The sequence below is a fragment of the Pseudophryne corroboree genome, chromosome 6 (assembly GCF_028390025.1).
Source record: "Pseudophryne corroboree isolate aPseCor3 chromosome 6, aPseCor3.hap2, whole genome shotgun sequence".
NCBI lineage: Eukaryota > Metazoa > Chordata > Amphibia > Anura > Myobatrachidae > Pseudophryne > Pseudophryne corroboree.
In genome coordinates, this window is record NC_086449.1 from 265111391 (window position 1) to 265136146 (window position 24756).

Below are 24756 nucleotides of genomic sequence, written 5' to 3' on the forward strand. Positions count from 1 at the left end.
GACTGATATGACGGGTTGGTTTGGACCCCCACCAAAAAAGAAGCAATTAATCTCTCCTTGCACAAACTGGCTCTACAGAGGCAAGATGTCCACCTCATCATCATCCTCCGATATATCACCGTGTACATCCCCCTCCTCACAGATTATCAATTCGTTCCCACTGGAATCCACCATCTCAGCTCCCTGTGTACTTTGTGGAGGCAATTGCTGCTGGTCAATGTCTCCGCGGAGGAATTGATTATAATTCATTTTAATGAACATCATCTTCTCCACATTTTCTGGATGTAACCTCGTACGCCGATTGCTGACAAGGTGAGCGGCGGCACTAAACACTCTTTCGGAGTACACACTTGTGGGAGGGCAACTTAGGTAGAATAAAGCCAGTTTGTGCAAGGGCCTCCAAATTGCCTCTTTTTCCTGCCAGTATAAGTACGGACTGTGTGACGTGCCTACTTGGATGCGGTCACTCATATAATCCTCCACCATTCTTTCAATGTTGAGAGAATCATATGCAGTGACAGTAGACGACATGTCCGTAATCGTTGTCAGGTCCTTCAGTCCGGACCAGATGTCAGCATCAGCAGTCGCTCCAGACTGCCCTGCATCACCGCCAGCGGGTGGGCTCGGAATTCTGAGCCTTTTCCTCGCACCCCCAGTTGCGGGAGAATGTGAAGGAGGAGATGTTGACAGGTCGCGTTCCGCTTGACTTGACAATTTTGTCACCAGCAGGTCTTTCAACCCCAGCAGACTTGTGTCTGCCGGAAAGAGAGATCCAAGGTAGGCTTTAAATCTAGGATCGAGCACGGTGGCCAAAATGTAGTGCTCTGATTTCAACAGATTGACCACCCGTGAATCCTTGTTAAGCGAATTAAGGGCTCCATCCACAAGTCCCACATGCCTAGTGGAATCGCTCCGTGTTAGCTCCTCCTTCAATGTCTCCAGCTTCTTCTGCAAAAGCCTGATGAGGGGAATGACCTGACTCAGGCTGGCAGTGTCTGAACTGTCTTCACGTGTGGCAAGTTCAAAGGGCATCAGAACCTTGCACAACTTTGAAATCATTCTCCACTGCGCTTGAGACAGGTGCATTCCACCTCCTATATCGTGCTCAATTGTATAGGCTTGAATGGCCTTTTGCTGCTCCTCCAACCTCTGAAGCATATAGAGGGTTGAATTCCACCTCGTTACCACTTCTTGCTTCAGATGATGGCAGGGCAGGTTCAGTAGTTTTTGGTGGTGCTCCAGTCTTCTGTACGTGGTGCCTGTACGCCGAAAGTGTCCCGCAATTCTTCTGGCCACCGACAGCATCTCTTGCACGCCCCTGTCGTTTTTAAAAAAATTCTGCACCACCAAATTCAAGGTATGTGCAAAACATGGGACGTGCTGGAATTTGCCCATATTTAATGCACACACAATATTGCTGGCGTTGTCCGATGCCACAAATCCACAGGAGAGTCCAATTGGGGTAAGCCATTCCGCGATGATCTTCCTCAGTTGCCGTAAGAGGTTTTCAGCTGTGTGCGTATTCTGCAAACCGGTGATACAAAGCGTAGCCTGCCTAGGAAAGAGTTGGCGTTTGCGAGATGCTGCTACTGGTGCCGCCGCTGCTGTTCTTGCGGCGGGAGTCCATACATCTACCCAGTGGGCTGTCACAGTCATATAGTACTGACCCTGCCCTGCTCCACTTGTCAACATGTCCGTGGTTAAGTGGACATTGGGTACAGCTGCATTTTTTAGGACACTGGTGACTCTTTTTCTGAGGTCTGTGTACATTTTCGGTATCGCCTGCCTAGAGAAATGGAACCTAGATGGTATTTGGTACCGGGGACACAGTACCTCCAACAAGTCTCTAGTTGGCTCTGCAGTAATGATGGATACCGGAACCACGTTTCTCACCACCCAGGATGCCAAGGCCTCAGTTATCCGCTTTGCAGTAGGATGACTGCTGTGATATTTCATCTTCCTCGCAAAGGACTGTTGGACAGTCAATTGCTTGGTGGAAGTAGTAAAAGTGGTCTTACGACTTCCCCTCTGGGATGACCATCGACTCCCAGCAGCAACAACAGCAGCGCCAGCAGCAGTAGGCGTTACACGCAAGGATGCATCCCAGGCAGGAGAGGAATCGTCAGAATTGCCAGTGACATGGCCTGCAGGACTATTGGCATTCCTGGGGAAGGAGGAAATTGACACTGAGGGAGTTGGTGGGGTGGTTTGCGTGAGCTTGGTTACAAGAGGAAGGGATTTACTGGTCAGTGGACTGCTTCCGCTGTCGCCCAAAGTTTTTGAACTTGTCACTGACTTATTATGAATGCGCTGCAGGTGACGTATAAGGGAGGATGTTCCGAGGTGGTTAACGTCCTTACCCCTACTTATTACAGCTTGACAAAGGCAACACACGGCTTGACACCTGTTGTCCGCATTTCTGTTGAAATACTTCCACACCGAAGAGCTGATTTTTTTGGTATTTTCACCAGGCATGTCAACGGCCATATTCCTCCCACGGACAACAGGTGTCTCCCCGGGTGCCTGACTTAAACAAACCACCTCACCATCAGAATCCTCCTGGTCAATTTCCTCCCCAGCGCCAGCAACACCCATATCCTCATCCTGGTGTACTTCAACACTGACATCTTCAATCTGACTATCAGGAACTGGACTGCGGGTGCTCCTTCCAGCACTTGCAGGGGGCGTGCAAATGGTGGAAGGCGCATGCTCTTCACGTCCAGTGTTGGGAAGGTCAGGCATCGCAACCGACACAATTGGACTCTCCTTGTGGATTTGGGATTTCGAAGAACGCACAGTTCTTTGTGGTGCTACTGCTTTTGCCAGCTTGAGTCTTTTCATTTTTCTAGCGAGAGGCTGAGTGCTTCCATCCTCATGTGAAGCTGAACCACTAGCCATGAACATAGGCCAGGGCCTCAGCCGTTCCTTGACACTCCGTGTGGTAAATGGCATATTGGCAAGTTTACGCTTCTCCTCCGACAATTTTATTTTAGGTTTTGGAGTCCTTTTTTTACTGATATTTGGTGTTTTGGATTTGACATGCTCTGTACTATGACATTGGGCATCGGCCTTGGCAGACGACGTTGCTGGCATTTCATCGTCTCGGCCATGACTAGTGGCAGCAGCTTCAGCACGAGGTGGAAGTGGATCTTGATCTTTCCCTAATTTTGGAACCTCAACATTTTTGTTCTCCATATTTTAATAGGCACAACTAAAAGGCACCTCAGGTAAACAATGGAGATGGATGGATACTAGTATACAATTATGGATGGACTGCCGAGTGCCGACACAGAGGTAGCTACAGCCGTGGACTACCGTACTGTGTCTGCTGCTAATATAGACTGGATGATAATGAGATGTAGTATGTATAAAGAAGAAAGAAAAAAAAAACCACGGGTAGGTGGTATACAATTATGGATGGACTGCCGAGTGCCGACACAGAGGTAGCTACAGCCGTGGACTACCGTACTGTGTCTGCTGCTAATATAGACTGGTTGATAATGAGATGTAGTATGTATAAAGAAGAAAGAAAAAAAAAACCACGGGTAGGTGGTATACAATTATGGATGGACTGCCGAGTGCCGACACAGAGGTAGCTACAGCCGTGGACTACCGTACTGTGTCTGCTGCTAATATAGACTGGTTGATAATGAGATGTAGTATGTATAAAGAAGAAAGAAAAAAAAACCACGGGTAGGTGGTATACAATTATGGATGGACTGCCGAGTGCCGACACAGAGGTAGCTACAGCCGTGGACTACCGTACTGTGTCTGCTGCTAATATAGACTGGATGATAATGAGATGTAGTATGTATAAAGAAGAAAGAAAAAAAACCCACGGGTAGGTGGTATACAATTATGGATGGACTGCCGAGTGCCGACACAGAGGTAGCTACAGCCGTGGACTACCGTACTGTGTCTGCTGCTAATATAGACTGGATGATAATGAGATGTAGTATGTATAAAGAAAAAAGAAAAAAAAACCACGGGTAGGTGGTATACAATTATGGATGGACTGCCGAGTGCCGACACAGAGGTAGCTACAGCCGTGGACTACCGTACTGTGTCTGCTGCTAATATAGACTGGTTGATAATGAGATGTAGTATGTATAAGGAAGAAAGAAAAAAAAAAACACGGGTAGGTGGTATACAATTATGGATGGACTGCCGAGTGCCGACACAGAGGTAGCTACAGCCGTGGACTACCGTACTGTGTCTGCTGCTAATATAGACTGGATGATAATGAGATGTAGTATGTATAAAGAAGAAAGAAAAAAAAAAACCACGGGTAAGTGGTGGTATACAATTATGGATGGACTGCCGAGTGCCGACACAGAGATAGCTACAGCCGTGGACTACCGTACTGTACTGTGTCTGCTGCTAATATAGACTGGATGATAATGAGATGTAGTATGTATAAAGAAGAAAGAAAAAAAACCACGGGTAGGTGGTGGTATACAATTATGGATGGACTGCCGAGTGCCGACACAGAGATAGCTACAGCCGTGGACTACCGTACTGTACTGTGTCTGCTGCTAATATAGACTGGATGATAATGAGATGTAGTATGTATAAAGAAGAAAGAAAAAAAAACCACGGGTAGGTGGTATACAATTATGGATGGACTGCCGAGTGCCGACACAGAGGTAGCTACAGCCGTGGACTACCATACTGTGTCTGCTGCTAATATAGACTGGATGATAATGAGATGTAGTATGTATAAAGAAGAAAGAAAAAAAAAACACGGGTAGGTGGTGGTATACAATTATGGATGGACTGCCGAGTGCCGACACAGAGATAGCTACAGCCGTGGACTACCGTACTGTACTGTGTCTGCTGCTAATATAGACTGGATGATAATGAGATGTAGTATGTATAAAGAAGAAAGAAAAAAAAAACCACGGGTAGGTGGTATACAATTATGGATGGACTGCCGAGTGCCGACACAGAGGTAGCTACAGCCGTGAACTACCGTACTGTGTCTGCTGCTAGTATAGACTGGATGATAAATAATTATATAAAAAATATATATATATCACTACTGCAGCCGGACAGGTATATATTATATAATGACGGACCTGCTGGACACGGTCTGTCAGCAGAATGAGTTTTTTATAGAATAAAAAAACACCACACAAGTCACACGACGAGTGTTTAACTTTTTCAGGCAGACAATCACAATATACTGGTGGTCAGTGTGGTCAGGTCACTGGTCAGTCACACTGGCAGTGGCACTCTGGCAGCAAAAGTGTGCACTGTTTAATATGTACTCCTGGCTCCTGCTATAACCTATAACTGCTCCCCAATCTCCCCCACAATTAAGCTGTGTGAGCACAGTCAGATATTATACATAGATGATGCAGCACACTGGGCTGAGCACAGATATGGTATGTGACTGAGTCACTGTGTATCGTTTTTTTCAGGCAGAGAACGGATTATATTAAATAATAATAAAACTGCACTGGTGGTCTCACTGGTCAGTCACTAGTATAACTAACTAACTAACTACTATCAGCAAAATTCTGCACTCTCTGAGTACTCCTCCTAAGCTCCAGTAAATGAAGTGTCTCACTCTCACTCTCCTATCTATTTCTAAACGGAGAGGACGCCAGCCACGTCCTCTCCCTATCAATCTCAATGCACGTGTGAAAATGGCGGCGACGCGCGGCTCCTTATATAGAATCCGAGTCTCGCGATAGAATCCGAGCCTCGCGAGAATCCGACAGCGTGATGATGACGTTCGGGCGCGCTCGGGTTAACCGAGCAAGGCGGGAAGATCCGAGTCGCTCGGACCCGTGTAAAAAAACATGAAGTTCGGGCGGGTTCGGATTCAGAGGAACCGAACCCGCTCATCTCTAGTCTTCACTCACCGTTGTGATATTTAGGATTTCTACAACTCCCCTTTTCCCCTCCCTGACCACCACCTGCTCTCTATCAACTTATCTCTCTCTGCTTCTCCATCTCTACCTTGTAAGGCTACTATCACTAAGCGTAACATTGATGCTATTGACACCACTTCTCTATCCTGCCTGTTCGACTCACTTCTCTCTCCTATTATTTCTCTCTCTCTCATGAACAAGTCATTTCCCTATACAATGCATCCTTTACTGCTGCTTCTGACTCTGTTGCTCCACCGATCACTATTCACCCTCACAGAACAACACCTCAACCATGGCAACCAAATGCACCAGATATCTGCAGAAATGCTCACGTACTGCCGAGCTTCAGTTGAGGATATCAGGCTTTAAAGCAAACTTCCTCCATTTCAAACGTATACTCTCATTCTTCAGTGCTACCCTTTCCTTCACTAAACATACTTCAAGAACCTCATCTCCTCCCAGTCTCCAAACCCCCAGCTCCTCTTTGCCACTGTCAACTCCCTCCTCTGCCTACCCCCAGCTCATCTCCCCTCCTCACTCTCTGCATTGACTTTGCCACTTCACATCCAAAATGACTCCATTTGTCAGGACATCACATCCCGCCAGAGCATCAGCAAACCATTCACCTCCTTTCCCCTACCACCCATCCCCATCCGTCCTACCAACTGTGATATCTATCTCCCATGTATCTGGTGAGGAAGTAATGGCCCTCACCCCCCCCCCCCCCTCCACATCACTACATGACCCTATCCCCTTCTTCCTCCTTTGCTACTTCTTTTTGCCTGTTCCCATCTTGCCCACCTCCTCAATCTCTCCCTCTCATTAGGCACAGTCCTCTCTGCCTTCAAGCATACACTTGTCTACCCTATTCTTAAAAAACCTACCCTTGATCCTAACACCCTCTCCAACTACCCACCCATCTGCCTACAAATTCCTTGAGCATATTGTCTACAAATGCCTTTCTTTCCTCCTACTCACTGCTTGACCCATTCCAGTCTGGCATCCATCCTCTCCACTCCACTGAAACTGCCTTCACAAAAGTCTGCAATGACCTCCTTGGTACTAAATCCAAGGGACACTACTCTCTGCTTATTCCCCTTAACCTGTCTGCTTAATCTGCTTGACCTCTCTGCTGTGTTTGACACTGTTGACCATCCTCTCCTTCAAGTCCTATACTCCCTCGGTCTGCGTAATATTGCCATCTCCTGGCTGTCCTCCTACCTGTCTGATTGTTCCTTCTCTGTCTCCTCTCATGACTCCACATCCCCCCCCCCACTTCCACTAACAGCTGGTGTCCCTCATGGTTTTGTTCTTGATCCTCTCCTTTACTTTCTCTATGCATCCTCTTTAGGTGAGCTCAGTAGCTCTTTTGACAATATTATCTCTATGCTGATGATTCTCACATCTACCTTTCCTCCCCTGACCTCTCCCCTGCTCTGCTCACATGTATCTCCAACTGTCTCTCTGCTATCTCTTCTTGGATGTCCCAGTTCTTTCTTAAATTTAATATGTCTAAGACTGAGCTGATCATCTTCCCACCCTTCTGCACAACCTCACCTCCCACAATTTCATTATCTATTGATGGCACTACTATCTCCTCTAGCCCCCAAGTGCACTGTCTTGGAGTAATCCTTGACTAATCCCTCTCCTTCAAACACATTCAAAAATATTTCCAGGATCAAACCCTTTCTCACCCAGGATGTGACTAAGACCCTTATTACCTCACTGATCATATCCAGATTGGACTACTGTAATCTACTCCTATCTGGTATCCCTTACAAATGCCTCTCCACACCAATCTATTCTCAATGCCGCAGCCCTGCTCATCTTCCTCACCAAACATACTACATCCACCTCCCCTCTCTTACAAGCACTTCACTGGCTCCCCTTCCTTTTCAGAGTCCAAATCAAGCTTCTCAAACACACTTACAAAGCCCTCACCCACTCCTCTCCCATTTACATCTCTGACCTTATCTCCCTTTACACCCCCACCCATCCTCTTTGCTTTGCTAATGCACGTTGCCACCCTTGCCTTCTGATTACTTCCTCCCATGATTTTTCATGTGCTGCTACCTATCAGACTCTTCACCTATCTACAAAACTTTAAACGGGCTCTCAAGACCCACTTCTTCACCAAACCAAGCCAACTTTCATCATAACCCTCTGTTCCACTCTCACTGTCTACCCCATCAGTTTCACCCCTGTGGGTAACCTATAGCACAAAGCAGCCTTCCCTGGTGCTGTGAGTACCTGCCTGCTTTAACAACCCTCCACTTTTGACATGGACAACGCGCGACCCAATAATCACTGGTGTGACAGAGGGGGATCCCTCCCTGGTTGATGTGTGAAGCTTAGGGAACCTTTTTCCTACAACTGCGGGGTCCCCTGGTATCAGTGAGACATGCAGTACCACTGCTCACTGGCTCCTTATCTGGGGTGGCTTTGCACTCCCTTACTGGGCTACACTGTGCCAGCAGAAATGGTCGGTGCCATCCCTCTGCTGTTCGCACGCAGGACAGGAGTTCTTCCTTCACATGTCCCCAGACTGTCCACGTATCTGCAGTGCTCACTCTCCTGGGCTGCTTCAGCTTCTGGCCAGGTCCTGTCTGTGGAGCGCTGCACTGCTAAGCTCTGCTGCTGTTTGATCCTGAGATATGCACTGTAGTTTCTGACACTGAGCAGTAATATCCTGGTAAGCTCTCTTCTGGGCCCTGACCTTCTTATCTCCAGGCTCCATATTTACTATGGATGAGCCTAGGTCCTGCTCCTTTTACTTCACCCTCCACTTAACAGAAGTATAACCAAATCAATTCTAGCCTACAGTCTTCTGGATTCCCCCCTGACTGTATTCTCCTTCCATGCTACTGGACCCCCTTGACCTTGCTACTAACACCTTTTCCAGCATTGCTCCCTTAATACTACTAATATCCTCTGCTCCTTGTTCTTTGTCAAGTCAACCAATGTCGATTTTTACAGTATGTGTTTCTATACCCAGAGTATGATTTCCATACCCAGAATAGGTTGCTATTAGGGTGGCCAATCCCGGAACATTTTTTCAATCAGGATTGGTTTGTCTCCAGTGTCGCCGGGTGGCTAACTTCCTCCGGTTTGAGGTCCGTGTAGCGGACGGGTGGCTGGCGGTGCAGCGAGACCTCTGACTTCACGTCACGCTGCGCAGGGGGAGCAGAGAGAAGGGAGCCAGTGAGGCCCATGTGGTGGGTGGTGGGCTGCTGGATGTGCAGTGTGACCTCTGACTTCACATCACACTGTGCAGAGGGAAGAGGGAGCCGGTTAGCATCTGAGCCTCCTGAGGATGCTCAATGCTGCTCGGCATTAAAAAAAACAAAGGACTGTCAGATCCCGAAATCCCTGGGATTGGAGCTTCCAGTCTCGGGATTGAATCCCGGATGATTTTTGGCCCAAATACCGAGATTTGCCACTCAAGTTGCTATCACACCTGCTGTAGGAAGTGGAGGGGTTGCAGCATATGTCGGAGATATCTGCTGAAGTCCCTCTGTCATGCATCTATGTGATTCTAAATATTTGTGGCTATACCTTGAAAACAGGTGTTTTGGGCGGAATATGCCATAAATAGTTATTGATAGATGGACCCTATAGGGAGAAGATTTCCCAAACTAGCACACTTCTGGCAGGATGCTGACAACTTTAATAAGGAAATAACTATGGTTCAGATTTCCTTTTGTCTCTCATATTTGTTCCCCCTATGCCCGATAGAAATCACCACTTTAAGATTAATAGGACATATCCTTATGCATCCAGATGCTTAATAGATTTTAACTTGAATAAGCGAAACCACCCAAAATGATAGCATTAATCAATAATATCTGGCAGATATACAGTACAGAGTAGAACAGGTCCAGTATGTAATACCGACAGTCGGGATATTATTCATGACTGCAATAGTACTCTTGTTTTATTCTGAGTACTATTCTCCTTCATCTACCTAAATTACTATGAGGAACCTTCTTACCTGAATGCTGACTGGCTCTCTGGCTATTTTCTAATCAGGGAGTTATAATTGCTCATCAGTCTTTTAACTCCATATAGCAAACTTCTGCATAGCCTTTCCCACAAGTTATAAAATTTAGTCATTGCACAAAGCAAAATGTAGTCATTGCACTATCCCTCTTTGTCATCCCTTGTCTATGTTCTATACCATCACCTACAGTACTTTATCTACATTTTTGAAAAACTAATGAGAGTACTTTAAAAAAAAAAAAAAAAAAGCAGAGAGATAATTTTTTTAAGGATCATTCTTTCTGGGTGTCTATATTCACTTAACTTTCTGTTGTCCTGTGTGTGGCCTTGTGTCTATGTCAGTGGTTTCCAAACTTTTTTGAATCACGGTGCCCTAGAATAGCAGAATTTTTTTCAAGGCACCCCAAGGCCAAAAATTTCTTATTGAGAAATTTAGAAAGAAATATTACATTAAGTAGATCGCGTTTATATGTCATCCTTAGGGTCAGTTGTGTGGTGAGGGACAAGATTTGCTTCTGTTTGGCCACATATTTTATGACTGACAGCCCCCAGCACTGGTTTTGCCTATTATATTGACCATGAATAATTTGAATTGGTCCTGGACCACCAACCCAGGGCACCCCTGCAAGTGTCTCGAGGCACCCCAGGAAGCCACGGCACACAGTTTGGGAACCTCTGGTCTATGTCAATCCTTTGTTCCTATTGTTCAGCTTTTTCATTGCCAATTATTGTTAGACAGGTCAATATTAGTGCTCAACCGTCTATAAATTGGTTACCCAAGTGTGAGTAGTCATCATGCTAGGACACTGGTTGTCACTGTGCCATAATCCTGGGGGGGGTGGTTCGCTTTATCGACAGTATCTAGGTCGACAATGTTTAGGTCGACCACTATAGGTCGACAGTCACTAGTTCGACATGGATGGAAGGTCGACAGGGTTTCTAGGTCGACATGTGCTAGGTATACAGGTCTAAAGGTCGACATGAGGATTTTTTTTTTTTGGTGTCGTTTTCTTCGTAAAGTGACCGGGATCCCAAATTAGTGCACCACGTCCCCTCGCATGGCTCGCTTCGCTCGCCATGCTTCGGGCATGGTGCCTTCGCTCCGCTACCGCTTCGCTTGGCACACTTTACCGTTCCAATCGTAGTCCACGTGGATCGTTAAGTATGAAAAAATCCCCCCCCCAAAAAAAATGTGAAAAACTCATGTCGACCTTTAGACCTGTCGACCTAGCACATGTCGACCTAGAAACCATGTCGACCTTCCATCCATGTCGACCTAGTGACTGTCGACCTATAGTGGTCGACCTAAACATTGTCGACCTAGACACTGTCGATCTTCAGACCGGATCCCAATCCTGGGACCCCCAAGTATCAGTGTACCATGATTCTAGGACCCTAGCTGCTAGTGTGCCATAATCCTGTAACACCCAAATGTCAGTGTACCTTCATTCTAATACCCCATGTGCTTGTGTACTATCATTCTAGGATCCCAAGTATCAGTGTGTCATAGTTCTGAGACCCCCAAAAGAGACAGCTAATTTAGAAAACAATAAAGTACAGACATTTGTTTCATACCCCCTAACAGAAAATACCAGCTATAGTGAATGCATATACAAGACTACACAGGCTGCTTCATTCAGCGATAGTCAGCTGGTTAGTCATATTCTCCTTGCTTGCTTTAGGGTAGGGTATCTCAGGGTATACATGTGTGGAAAATATAAAGCTTTGAGCATTATGCTTTTTTGCCATCAATGATTACACAATCATTTCACAGAAATAATACAGGTTGAGTATCCCTTATCCAAAATGCTTGGGACCAGAGGTATTTTGGATATGGGATTTTTCCGTATTTTGGAATAATTGCATACCATAATGAGATATCATGGTGATGGGACCTAAATTTAAGCACAGAATGCATTTATGTTACATATACACCTTATACACACAGCCTGAAGGTCATTTTAGCCAATATTTTTTATAACTTTGTGCATTAAACAAAGTGTGTCTACATTCACACAATTCATTTATGTTTCATATACACCTTATACACACAGCCTGAAGGTCATTTAATACAATGTTTTTAATAACTTTGTGTATTAAACAAAGTTAGTGTACATTGAACCATCAGAAAACGAAGGTTTCACTATCTCACTCTCACTCAAAAAAGTCCGTATTTCGGAATATTCCGTATTTCGGAATATTTGGATATGGGATACTCAACCTGTATTATTATATAATTATGAATAATAGTTTACTACTGTCTGCAAATGTTTGTTTCCTTTTAACAATATGTGGAACCCCGGGTGCAGGCGTGGGCACAGATAAGTTAGGTCTAGGTGGTACCTTACAGTAGAGACAGTAGTTCCAGTGGATTTTCCTTCTTCTCAGGCAATGATTCCACAAGCTTGTCTTTCTCACTCTGTAGCAGAAGCCAGCCCCATAAACACACAATTTTTTTTTCCTTAACGTGACAGCCTTCATGAATAGAGTAATCTAGTAGATTCGTTAAAGGGGGAATATTTGGATGTGGGCCCTGCGAACAAAGTAAATCCTAAACCCGCCCCCCCCCCCCCCTAACTCCCCCTCCCCCGCATCCAGAGCCGGCCCTAACCAATATGATGCCCTAGGCAAGATTTTGGCTGGTGCCCCCTAGCACCACCGCTGGTTCCGCCTCTGACCTTGCAACTCTTTCCCAGCACCATCACCCCTCACCCATAGCAGTCCTTATTTTGGTGTTTGTACCCCCTATATTTTAAATAGGAACAGTTCGCACATTTGGCACACAGCCCAAAAAGGGGGGTGTTTTTGCTGACAAGGGGCATTGCCACACAATAGTATCCCCAATTCCAATTACGCCACACAGTACTGCAACTATATTCACATTTGATCATGTGATAGTGTCCATAATTCATATTACATCCCACAGTAGTATCACTTTACCTTATAAACGTTACTCCTCACAGTAGAGCCCCTTATTCACATTACATCACACTGAATTGCTCCTTATTCACATTACACCACACCCTATTGCTCTTTATTCACATTAGACGACACAGTAGTGCCCTTTCTATACGCAAGGCCACATAGTAGAGCACCTTATACATATAATGCCACACATTAGTAATGCATTTATACACATAATTCCACACAGTAATGCCCCTTACACATATGAGACACATTATTAATGTCCTTATAAACATAATGCACCTTACACATTATGACAGCCTTTATTAATGCCCTTTTACACATAATGTCTCTTACACATATGCCGCACATTATTAATGCCCTTATACACATAATGACACACACAGTGCCCCCTACACATTTGCTGCACATTATTAGTGCCCCTATACACATGACACACATACAGTAGTACCCTGTTACACATATGCCGCACATTATTAATGCCCTTATATACATAATGACACACATATGTTGCACATTATTAATGCATTTTTACATGACACACATAATGCTCCTTACACATATTCCGAACACTACTGCACAACCAACCCACTCACATGCACACAGTCATGCCACTAACACTGTGACCTCTGCCTCTGCTTGGATACAGATGTGTCCTCATAAATCTTGCCTCAATGCTAACGTTGGGCACCTTTTTTCTATTAAAATGAAACTTATTTGCATTGCTATGTGGCTAGGATGCACAAGCAGCTTCTGCTGATTAAAATGATATGCAGCATGCCTATATACTGTGTGAGACTGTGGCTGTATCTGCATATGAAATGCTACACACAGAATATAGGCATGCCGCATATCATTTTAATCAGCAGAAGCTGCTGATGCCCCTAGGCATATCAAATGCCCTAGGCAATTGCCTAGTTTGCCTATACCTATGGCCGGCTCTGCCCGCATCACTACTACCCACCCTTTACCATCAGATCTTCATCAGCCTCCTCCTGAGCCAGGTTCAAGAGCTGCTCCTTCAAGTGCTCTGATACATGGGGGCGGGGCCAGGGCAATGAATAAGAGGTGCAGAGCTCAGTGGCTCTGTATAAACATAGCAGTCTCTGAATCTGCCCCATTCTGGAAGCCTCCGTTCCGGGACCCGGCAGCAGGTACCCTCTACCATGGGGACAGCTCCTGCTCTGCTATAGACCCTTGCTGCTGGATCCTGGTACTTTTGTTTTCCCTCTGTCCCCTGACCTTCTGCTATGATCCACAACACCCATAGAGTGGGAATAGAACCTGTGGTGAGCACAGCAAATAGTCCCCCCTGCTGGTATGATGACCAACGGGATCCCAGCAGCCAGCATATCATACCCAACCCACTGCGGTGCGCTCTTTGTATATTGATGCTCCTCTTGATGAATGATATTTCACGTGCAAGTAATGCTCAAAAGCCATGGTGCCTGTGGTAGCTTGTGTGGACTCTCTACACTCTGGATTGTAGCCCCCTCTTACAGCGGATACTAGCTGCCTTCCTGTATCACACCTCCCTGTTGTGGACCCTTGCCACCACTCTCCCTAGTTTGTTATTTCCCTCTTACTTGGAGCCTCGTTTTGGGAGGCAGTTAATAGATAGTCAAAAGTCCGCCAGTCGAAAGGCTGACAGTCAAACGTCCAACAGAGTCCGAAGTCCAGTCAAAAGGTTGACAAGTTTTTATGGATTTTTCATGCAGTTACAACTTTTTTTTCCATGTACTAGCCATAGTACATTGTATCCATAGTCACAAACTATTACCTTTATTAACATTGTGGCAAGCAGAGCGAGGCACCGAGCCCGAAGTGTGGCGAGCAAACGAAAATCAACATATTTGGCATTTTTTTTTCTAAAAACACAAAATAATACCAACATTTTTTTCTGTTGACATTTTGACCCTGCCAACCTTTTGGCCCTGTCGGACTTTTGACCACGTCGAACTTTTGACCCTGACGGACATTTGGCTGTCGACCATATGGTGTCGACCCAATGACTGTCTATCTTTTAACTGTCTAACTTATATACCACACCTGTCTGTTTTTAAGGTGTCACATGTGCCAGGGCATTTGTAGACCAACTTGAGATTCCTGATTGATACTTTACAGATTCACCATGTGTTTGACATCTTTTTTGTTATACTTTCTGCAGGGCTTAGCCCATTGTAAAGGTAAAGGCCCATACACACTTGCCGATAAAATGAGCGATGTTGCTAATTTTCCCCGTTCCTGAGCGACATCGATCATTTTATTGGCAAGTGTGTATGCTGCCAGCGTCGATCAATGCGCGGCCCCGCAGGTCGGCAACTATCGTCGCTGTCTGCAGTGTATGCAAGCTCGATCTGGACTGTCGTCCAGGAGCTGCATGCACGGCTGGCGGCTGCGTGATGTCACTGAGCAATATGAGCAGTCATATCACTCAGTGTGTATGGTTGGCCGCCGACCGCCCGGCCCGGGAAGGGAAACACTAGATAACGTCGTTCAAAGAGCGACGTCGTCTAGTGTGTATGGACCTTTACTGTTTACATTATTTATTTTCTCTCTTTTCTCTTTTTTGGTTTTTGCAATAAACTTTGTAATCTAATACTGAAATGTCATTATTAGTAGAGATGAGCGGGTTCGGTTTCTCTGAATCCGAACCCGCCCGAACTTCATGGTTTTTTTCACGGGTCCGAGCAGACTCGGATCCTCCCGCCTTGCTCGGTTAACCCGAGCGCGCCCGAACGTCATCATGACGCTGTCGGATTCTCGCGAGACTCGGATTCTATATAAGGAGCCGCGCGTCGCCGCCATTTTCACACGTGCATTGAGATTGATAGGGAGAGGACGTGGCTGGCGTCCTCTCCATTTAGATTAGAAGAGAGAGAGAGAGATTGACCTGATTTACTGGAGCTTAGGAGTACTGTAGAAGTGTAGAGAGTGCAGAGTTTACTAGTGACTGACCACAGTAACCACCAGACAGTGCAGTTTTATTTAATATATCCGTTCTCTGCCTGAAAAAAACGATACACACAGTGACTCAGTCACATACCATATCTGTGTGCACTGCTCAGCCCAGTGTGCTGCATCATCTATGTATATATATCTGACTGTGCTCAGCTCACACAGCTTATAATTGTGGGGGAGACTGGGGAGCACTGCAGTGCCAGTTATAGGTTATAGCAGGAGCCAGGAGTACATATTATATTATAATTAAACAGTGCACACTTTTGCTGCAGGAGTGCCACTGCCAGTGTGACTGACCAGTGACCTGACCACACTGACCACCAGTATAGTTAGTAGTATACTATATTGTGATTGCCTGAAAAAGTTAAACACTCGTCGTGTGACTTCACTTGTGTGGTGTTTTTTTTTTTATTCTATAAAAAACTCATTCTGCTGACAGACAGTGTCCAGCAGGTCCGTCATTATATAATATATACCTGTCCGGCTGCAGTAGTGATATATATATATTTTTTATATCATTATTTATCATCCAGTCTATACTAGCAGCAGACACAGTACGGTAGTTCACGGCTGTAGCTACCTCTGTGTCGGCACTCGGCAGTCCATCCATAATTGTATACCACCTACCCGTGGTTTTTTTTTCTTTCTTCTTTATACATACATACTACTACATCTCTTTATCAACCAGTCTATATTAGCAGCAGACACAGTACAGTACGGTAGTCCACGGCTGTAGCTACCTCTGTGTCGGCACTCGGCAGTCCGTCCATAATTGTATACCACCTACCCGTGGTTTTTTTTCTTTCTTCTTTATACATACATACTACTACATCTCTTTATCAACCAGTCTATATTAGCAGCAGACACAGTACAGTACGGTAGTCCACGGCTGTAGCTACCTCTGTGTCGGCACTCGGCAGTCCGTCCATAATTGTATACCACCTACCCGAGGTTTTTTTTTCTTTCTTCTTTATACATACATACTACTACATCTCTTTATCAACCAGTCTATATTAGCAGCAGACACAGTACGGTAGTTCACGGCTGTAGCTACCTCTGTGTCGGCACTCGGCAGTCCGTCCATAATTGTATACCACCTACCCGTGGTTTTTTTTTCTTTCTTCTTTATACATACATACTACTACATCTCTTTATCAACCAGTCTATATTAGCAGCAGACACAGTATAGTACGGTAGTCCACGGCTGTAGCTACCTCTGTGTCGGCACTCGGCAGTCCGTCCATAATTGTATACCACCTACCCGTGGTTTTTTTTTCTTTCTTCTTTATACATACATACTACTACATCTCTTTATCAACCAGTCTATATTAGCAGCAGACACAGTACAGTACGGTAGTTCACGGCTGTAGCTACCTCTGTGTCGGCACTCGGCAGTCCGTCCATAATTGTATACCACCTACCCGAGGTTTTTTTTTCTTTCTTCTTTATATATACATACTACTACATCTCTTTATCAACCAGTCTATATTAGCAGCAGACACAGTACAGTACGGTAGTTCACGGCTGTAGCTACCTCTGTGTCGGCACTCGGCAGTCCGTCCATAATTGTATACCACCTACCCGAGGTTTTTTTTTCTTTCTTCTTTATACATACATACTACTACATCTCTTTATCAACCAGTCTATATTAGCAGCAGACACAGTACGGTAGTTCACGGCTGTAGCTACCTCTGTGTCGGCACTCGGCAGTCCGTCCATAATTGTATACCACCTACCCGTGGTTTTTTTTTCTTTCTTCTTTATACATACATACTACTACATCTCTTTATCAACCAGTCTATATTAGCAGCAGACACAGTACAGTACGGTAGTTCAAGGCTGTAGCTACCTCTGTGTCGGCACTCGGCAGTCCGTCCATAATTGTATACCACCTACCCGAGGTTTTTTTTTCTTTCTTCTTTATACATACATACTACTACATCTCTTTATCAACCAGTCTATATTAGCAGCAGACACAGTACAGTACGGTAGTCCACGGCTGTAGCTACCTCTGTGTCGGCACTCGGCAGTCCGTCCATAATTGTATACCACCTACCCGAGGTTTTTTTTTCTTTCTTCTTTATACATACATACTACTACATCTCTTTATCAACCAGTCTATATTAGCAGCAGACACAGTACAGTACGGTAGTTCACGGCTGTAGCTACCTCTGTGTCGGCACTCGGCAGTCCGTCCATAATTGTATACTAGTATCCATCCATCTCCATTGTTTACCTGAGGTGCCTTTTAGTTGTGCCTATTAAAATATGGAGAACAAAAATGTTGAGGTTCCAAAATTAGGGAAAGATCAAGATCCACTTCCACCTCGTGCTGAAGCTGCTGCCACTAATCATGGCCGAGACGATGAAATGCCAGCAACGTCGTCTGCCAAGGCCGATGCCCAATGTCATAGTACAGAGCATGTCAAATCCAAAACACCAAATATCAGTAAAAAAAGGACTCCAAAACCTAAAATAAAATTGTCGGAGGAGAAGCGTAAACTTGCCAATATGCCATTTACCACACGGAGTGGCAAGGAACGGCTGAGGCCCTGGCCTATGTTCATGGCTAGTGGTTCAGCTTCACATGAGGATGGAGGCACTCAGCCTCTCGCTAGAAAAATGAAAAGACTCAAGCTGGCAAAAGCAGTAGCACCGCAAAGAACTGTGCGTTCTTCGAAATCCCAAATCCACAAGGAGAGTCCAATTGTGTCGGTTGCGATGCCTGACCTTCCCAACACTGGACGTGAAGAGCATGCGCCTTCCACCATTTGCACGCCCCCTGCAAGTGCTGGAAGGAGCACCCGCAGTCCAGTTCCTGATAGTCAGATTGAAGATGTCAGTGTTGAAGTACACCAGGATGAGGAGGATATGGGTGTTGCTGGCGCTGGGGAGGAAATTGACCAGGAGGATTCTGATGGTGAGGTGGTTTGTTTAAGTCAGGCACCCGGGGAGACACCTGTTGTCCGTGGGAGGAATATGGCCGTTGACATGCCTGGTGAAAATACCAAAAAAATCAGCTCTTCGGTGTGGAGGTATTTCAACAGAAATGCGGACAACAGGTGTCAAGCCGTGTGTTCCCTTTGTCAAGCTGTAATAAGTAGGGGTAAGGACGTTAACCACCTCGGAACATCCTCCCTTATACGTCACCTGCAGCGCATTCATAATAAGTCAGTGACAAGCAGGGCCGGCTCCAGGCATGTTCGACTGGAGCGGCCGCGCGGGGCGCCACTCTTTTAGGGCGCCGCACGCTGCGGCCGCCATATTCCTGCCTGGAGCCAGCCTTCAAACTGTGTGTGTGTGCGCGCAGCGCGCTGTGCGGCGCCGGCGTCTGACGTTAGACGCCGGCGCCGCGCAGCGCAGACGGAATCGTTCATCCGTCCAGCCGCCCGCCCGCCCGCCTGCCTGCCTGCCTGGGCCCACAGCAGTACTCCCCCTCCCGGCTCCCAGCACCGCAGTCCGCAGTGACAATGCCATGTAAGTTAAAATCTGCACTGTGGGGGCATTATATATCTGGCACTGTGGGGGCATTATGTTTATTCATGTGGGGGCATATCTGCACTGTGGGGGCATTATATATCTGGCACTGTGGGGGCATATCTGCACTGTTGGGGCATTATATATCTGGCACTGTGGGGGCATATCTGCACTGTGGGGGCATTATATATCTGGCACTGTGGGGGCATAGCTGCACTGTGGGGGCATTGATTCTTGCACTGTGGGGGCATATCTGCACTGTGGGGGCATTATATATCTGGCACTGTGGGGGCATATCTGCACTGTGGGGGCATTATATATCTGGCACTGTGGGGGCATAGCTGCACTGTGGGGGCATTGTTTCTTGCACTGTGGGGGCATATCTGCACTGTGGGGGCATTATATATCTGGCACTGTGGGGGCATATCTGCACTGTGGGGGCATTATATATCTGGCACTGTGGGGGCATATCTGCACTGTGGGGGCATTATATATCTGGCACTGTGGGGGCATAGCTGCACTGTGGGGGCATTATGTTTCTTGCACTGTGGGGGCATATCTGCACTGTGGGGGCATTATGTATCTGGCACTGTGGGGGCATATCTGCACTGTGGGGGCATTATATATCTGGCACTGTGGGGGCATAGCTGCACTGTGGGGGCATTGATTCTTGCACTGTGGGGGCATATCTGCACTGTGGGGGCATTATATATCTGGCACTGTGGGGGCATATCTGCACTGTGGGGGCATTATATATCTGGCACTGTGGGGGCATAGCTGCACTGTGGGGGCATTGTTTCTTGCACTGTGGGGGCATATCTGCACTGTGGGGGCATTATATATCTGGCACTGTGGGGGCATATCTGCACTGTGGGGGCATTATATATCTGGCACTGTGGGGGCATATCTGCACTGTGGGGGCATTATATATCTGGCACTGTGGGGGCATAGCTGCACTGTGGGGGCATTATGTTTCTTGCACTGTGGGGGCATATCTGCACTGTGGGGGCATTATGTATCTGGCACTGTGGGGGCATATCTGCACTGTGGGGGCATTATATATCTGGCACTGTGGGGGCATAGCTGCACTGTGGGGGCATTATGTTTCTGGCACTGTGGGGGCATATCTGCACTGTGGGGGCATTATGTATCTGGCACTGTGGGGGCATATCTGCACTGTGGGGGCATTATATATCTGGCACTGTGGGGGCATATCTGCACTGTGGGGGCATTATATATCTGGCACTGTGGGGGCATAGCTGCACTGTGGGGGCATTATGTTTCTGGCACTGTGGGGGCATATCTGCACTGTGGGGGCATTATGTATATGGCACTGTGGGGGCATATCTGGCACTGGGGGCATTAATGTATCTGACACTGTGGGGGGCAATAATGCATCTGGCACTGTGTGGGCACTTATGCATCTGGCAATATGTGGGCATTTATGTATCTGGCACTGGGGGGATTTATGTATCTGGCCCTGTGGTGGCATATCTGGCACTGTGCGGGCATTTTTATATATGGCACAGTGGGGACATATCTGGCACTGTGTGGGCATTTTTATATCTGGCACTGTGTGGGCACTTATGTATCTGGCACTGCGGGGGCATCATGTATCTGGCACTGTGGGGGGCATATCTGCACTGTGGAGGCACTTATGTATCTGGCACTTTGGGGGCATTTATGTATCTGAACTGTGGGTGCATATCTGGCACTGTGTGGCCATTTATGTAGCTGGCACTGCTGGGGGGCATGTCACGTGTAGCTGGCACTGCTGGGGGGCATGTCATGTAGTGTTCCCGCTAGGCGTCTGTGGCTAGGCAATGTGTCTCAGTGCTGTGCCTGGCGCAAAGTGTATAGGAGGTTCTACCTGGTGCAGTGTGTATTAGCTGCACTACTGTGTGGTGTAATGCAAATTGCCACTATTATGTGGCCACGTACCTTCCCCACGAAGTAACTCCCATTAATTTTTGCTGCGCGCCTTCGGCGCGCACTGTCCATGCTTTGACATATAGGTGTGGGAACAACAAGCAGTATGTACATCATTTTGCCCTCCTAACTTAAAAAATGTGCCCTCCCTGTGATCAGCACCATGCCCTAAAAAGTGAACACTATCCTGTGTAGCTGGCACTACTGGGGGGCATGTCATGTGTAGCTGGCACTGCTGCGGGGCATGTCATGTGTAGCTGGCACTGCTGCGGGGCATGTCATTGTCATGTGTAGCTGGCACTGCTGGGAGGCATGTCATGTCTATCTGGCACTGCTGGGAGGCATGTCATGTCTATCTGGCACTGCACATTATGTGTATCTGGCACTATACTGGAGACATTGTGTGTAAGGAACACTACTGTGGCTATGTGTAAGGCTGCTAATTGTGTGAAAATATTTTTACAGTTTGATGATATGAAGTTACGAGTCCACGCCCACTTTTCCAGAGGCCACACCCACTTTTCCGGGAGCGCGCGCGCCTTCGGCGCGCGCATGGGGGGGGGGGGGGGGGGCGCTTTTACATTTTCTCGCTCAGGGTGCTAGTAGGCCTGGAGCCGGCCCTGGTGACAAGTTCAAAAACTTTGGGTGACAGCGGAAGCTGTCCACTGACCAGTAAATCCCTTCCTCTTGTAACCAAGCTCACGCAAACCACCCCACCAACTCCCTCAGTGTCAATTTCCTCCTTCCCCAGGAATGCCAATAGTCCTGCAGGCCATGTCACTGGCAATTCTGACGATTCCTCTCCTGCCTGGGATTCCTCCGATGCATCCTTGCGTGTAACGCCTACTGCTGCTGGCGCTGCTGTTGTTGCTGCTGGGAGTCGATGGTCATCCCAGAGGGGAAGTCGTAAGACCACTTTTACTACTTCCACCAAGCAATTGACTGTCCAACAGTCCTTTGCAAGGAAGATGAAATATCACAGCAGTCATCCTACTGCAAAGCGGATAACTGAGGCCTTGGCATCCTGGGTGGTGAGAAACGTGGTTCCGGTATCCATCATTACTGCAGAGCCAACTAGAGACTTGTTGGAGGTACTGTGTCCCCGGTACCAAATACCATCTAGGTTCCATTTCTCTAGGCAGGCGATACCGAAAATGTACACAGACCTCAGAAAAAGAGTCACCAGTGTCCTAAAAAATGCAGCTGTACCCAATGTCCACTTAACCACGGACATGTGGACAAGTGGAGCAGGGCAGGGTCAGGACTATATGACTGTGACAGCCCACTGGGTAGATGTATGGACTCCCGCCGCAAGAACAGCAGCGGCGGCACCAGTAGCAGCATCTCGCAAATGCCAACTCTTTCCTAGGCAGGCTACGCTTTGTATCACCGCTTTCCAGAATACGCACACAGCTGAAAACCTCTTACGGCAACTGAGGAAGATCATCGCGGAATGGCTTACCCCAATTGGACTCTCCTGTGGATTTGTGGCATCGGACAACGCCAGCAATATTGTGTGTGCATTAAATATGGGCAAATTCCAGCACGTCCCATGTTTTGCACATACCTTGAATTTGGTGGTGCAGAATTATTTAAAAAACGACAGGGGCGTGCAAGAGATGCTGTCGGTGGCCAGAAGAATTGCGGGACACTTTCGGCGTACAGGCACCACGTACAGAAGACTGGAGCACCACCAAAAACTACTGAACCTGCCCTGCCATCATCTGAAGCAAGAAGTGGTAACGAGGTGGAATTCAACCCTCTATATGCTTCAGAGGTTGGAGGAGCAGCAAAAGGCCATTCAAGCCTATACAATTGAGCACGATATAGGAGGTGGAATGCACCTGTCTCAAGCGCAGTGGAGAATGATTTCAACGTTGTGCAAGGTTCTGATGCCCTTTGAACTTGCCACACGTGAAGTCAGTTCAGACACTGCCAGCCTGAGTCAGGTCATTCCCCTCATCAGGCTTTTGCAGAAGAAGCTGGAGACATTGAAGGAGGAGCTAACACGGAGCGATTCCGCTAGGCATGTGGGACTTGTGGATGGAGCCCTTAATTCGCTTAACAAGGATTCACGGGTGGTCAATCTGTTGAAATCAGAGCACTACATTTTGGCCACCATGCTCGATCCTAGATTTAAAGCCTACCTTGGATCTCTCTTTCCGGCAGACACAAGTCTGCTGGGGTTGAAAGACCTGCTGGTGAGAAAATTGTCAAGTCAAGCGGAACGCGACCTGTCAACATCTCCTCCTTCACATTCTCCCGCAACTGGGGGTGCGAGGAAAAGGCTCAGAATTCCGAGCCCACCCGCTGGCGGTGATGCAGGGCAGTCTGGAGCGACTGCTGATGCTGACATCTGGTCCGGACTGAAGGACCTGACAACGATTACGGACATGTCGTCTACTGTCACTGCATATGATTCTCTCACCATTGAAAGAATGGTGGAGGATTATATGAGTGACCGCATCCAAGTAGGCACGTCACACAGTCCATACTTATACTGGCAGGAAAAAGAGGCAATTTGGAGGCCCTTGCACAAACTGGCTTTATTCTACCTAAGTTGCCCTCCCACAAGTGTGTACTCCGAAAGAGTGTTTAGTGCCGCCGCTCACCTTGTCAGCAATCGGCGTACGAGGTTACATTCAGAAAATGTGGAGAAGATGATGTTCATTAAAATGAATTATAATCAATTCCTCCGCGGAGACATTGACCAGCAGCAATTGCCTCCACAAAGTACACAGGGAGCTGAGATGGTGGATTCCAGTGGGGACGAATTGATAATCTGTGAGGAGGGGGATGTACACGGTGATATATCGGAGGATGATGATGAGGTGGACATCTTGCCTCTGTAGAGCCAGTTTGTGCAAGGAGAGATTAATTGCTTCTTTTTTGGGGGGGGTCCAAACCAACCCGTCATATCAGTCACAGTCGTGTGGCAGACCCTGTCACTGAAATGATGGGTTGGTTAAAGTGTGCATGTCCTGTTTTGTTTATACAACATAAGGGTGGGTGGGAGGGCCCAAGGACAATTCCATCTTGCACCTCTTTTTTCTTTTATTTTTCTTTGCGTCATGTGCTGTTTGGGGAGGGTTTTTTGGAAGGGACATCCTGCGTGACACTGCAGTGCCACTCCTAAATGGGCCCGGTGTTTGTGTCGGCCACTAGGGTCGCTTATCTTACTCACACAGTCAGCTACCTCATTGCGCCTCTTTTTTTCTTTGCGTCATGTGCTGTTTGGGGAGGGTTTTTTGGAAGGGCCATCCTGCGTGACACTGCAGTGCCACTCCTAAATGGGCCCGGTGTTTGTGTCGGCCACTAGGGTCGCTAATCTTACTCACACAGCTACCTCATTGCGCCTCTTTTTTTCTTTGCGTCATGTGCTGTTTGGGGAGGGTTTTTTGGAAGGGACATCCTGCGTGACACTGCAGTGCCACTCCTAAATGGGCCCGGTGTTTGTGTCGGCCACTAGGGTCGCTTATCTTACTCACACAGTCAGCTACCTCATTGCGCCTCTTTTTTTCTTTGCGTCATGTGCTGTTTGGGGAGTGTTTTTTGGAAGGGCCATCCTGCGTGACACTGCAGTGCC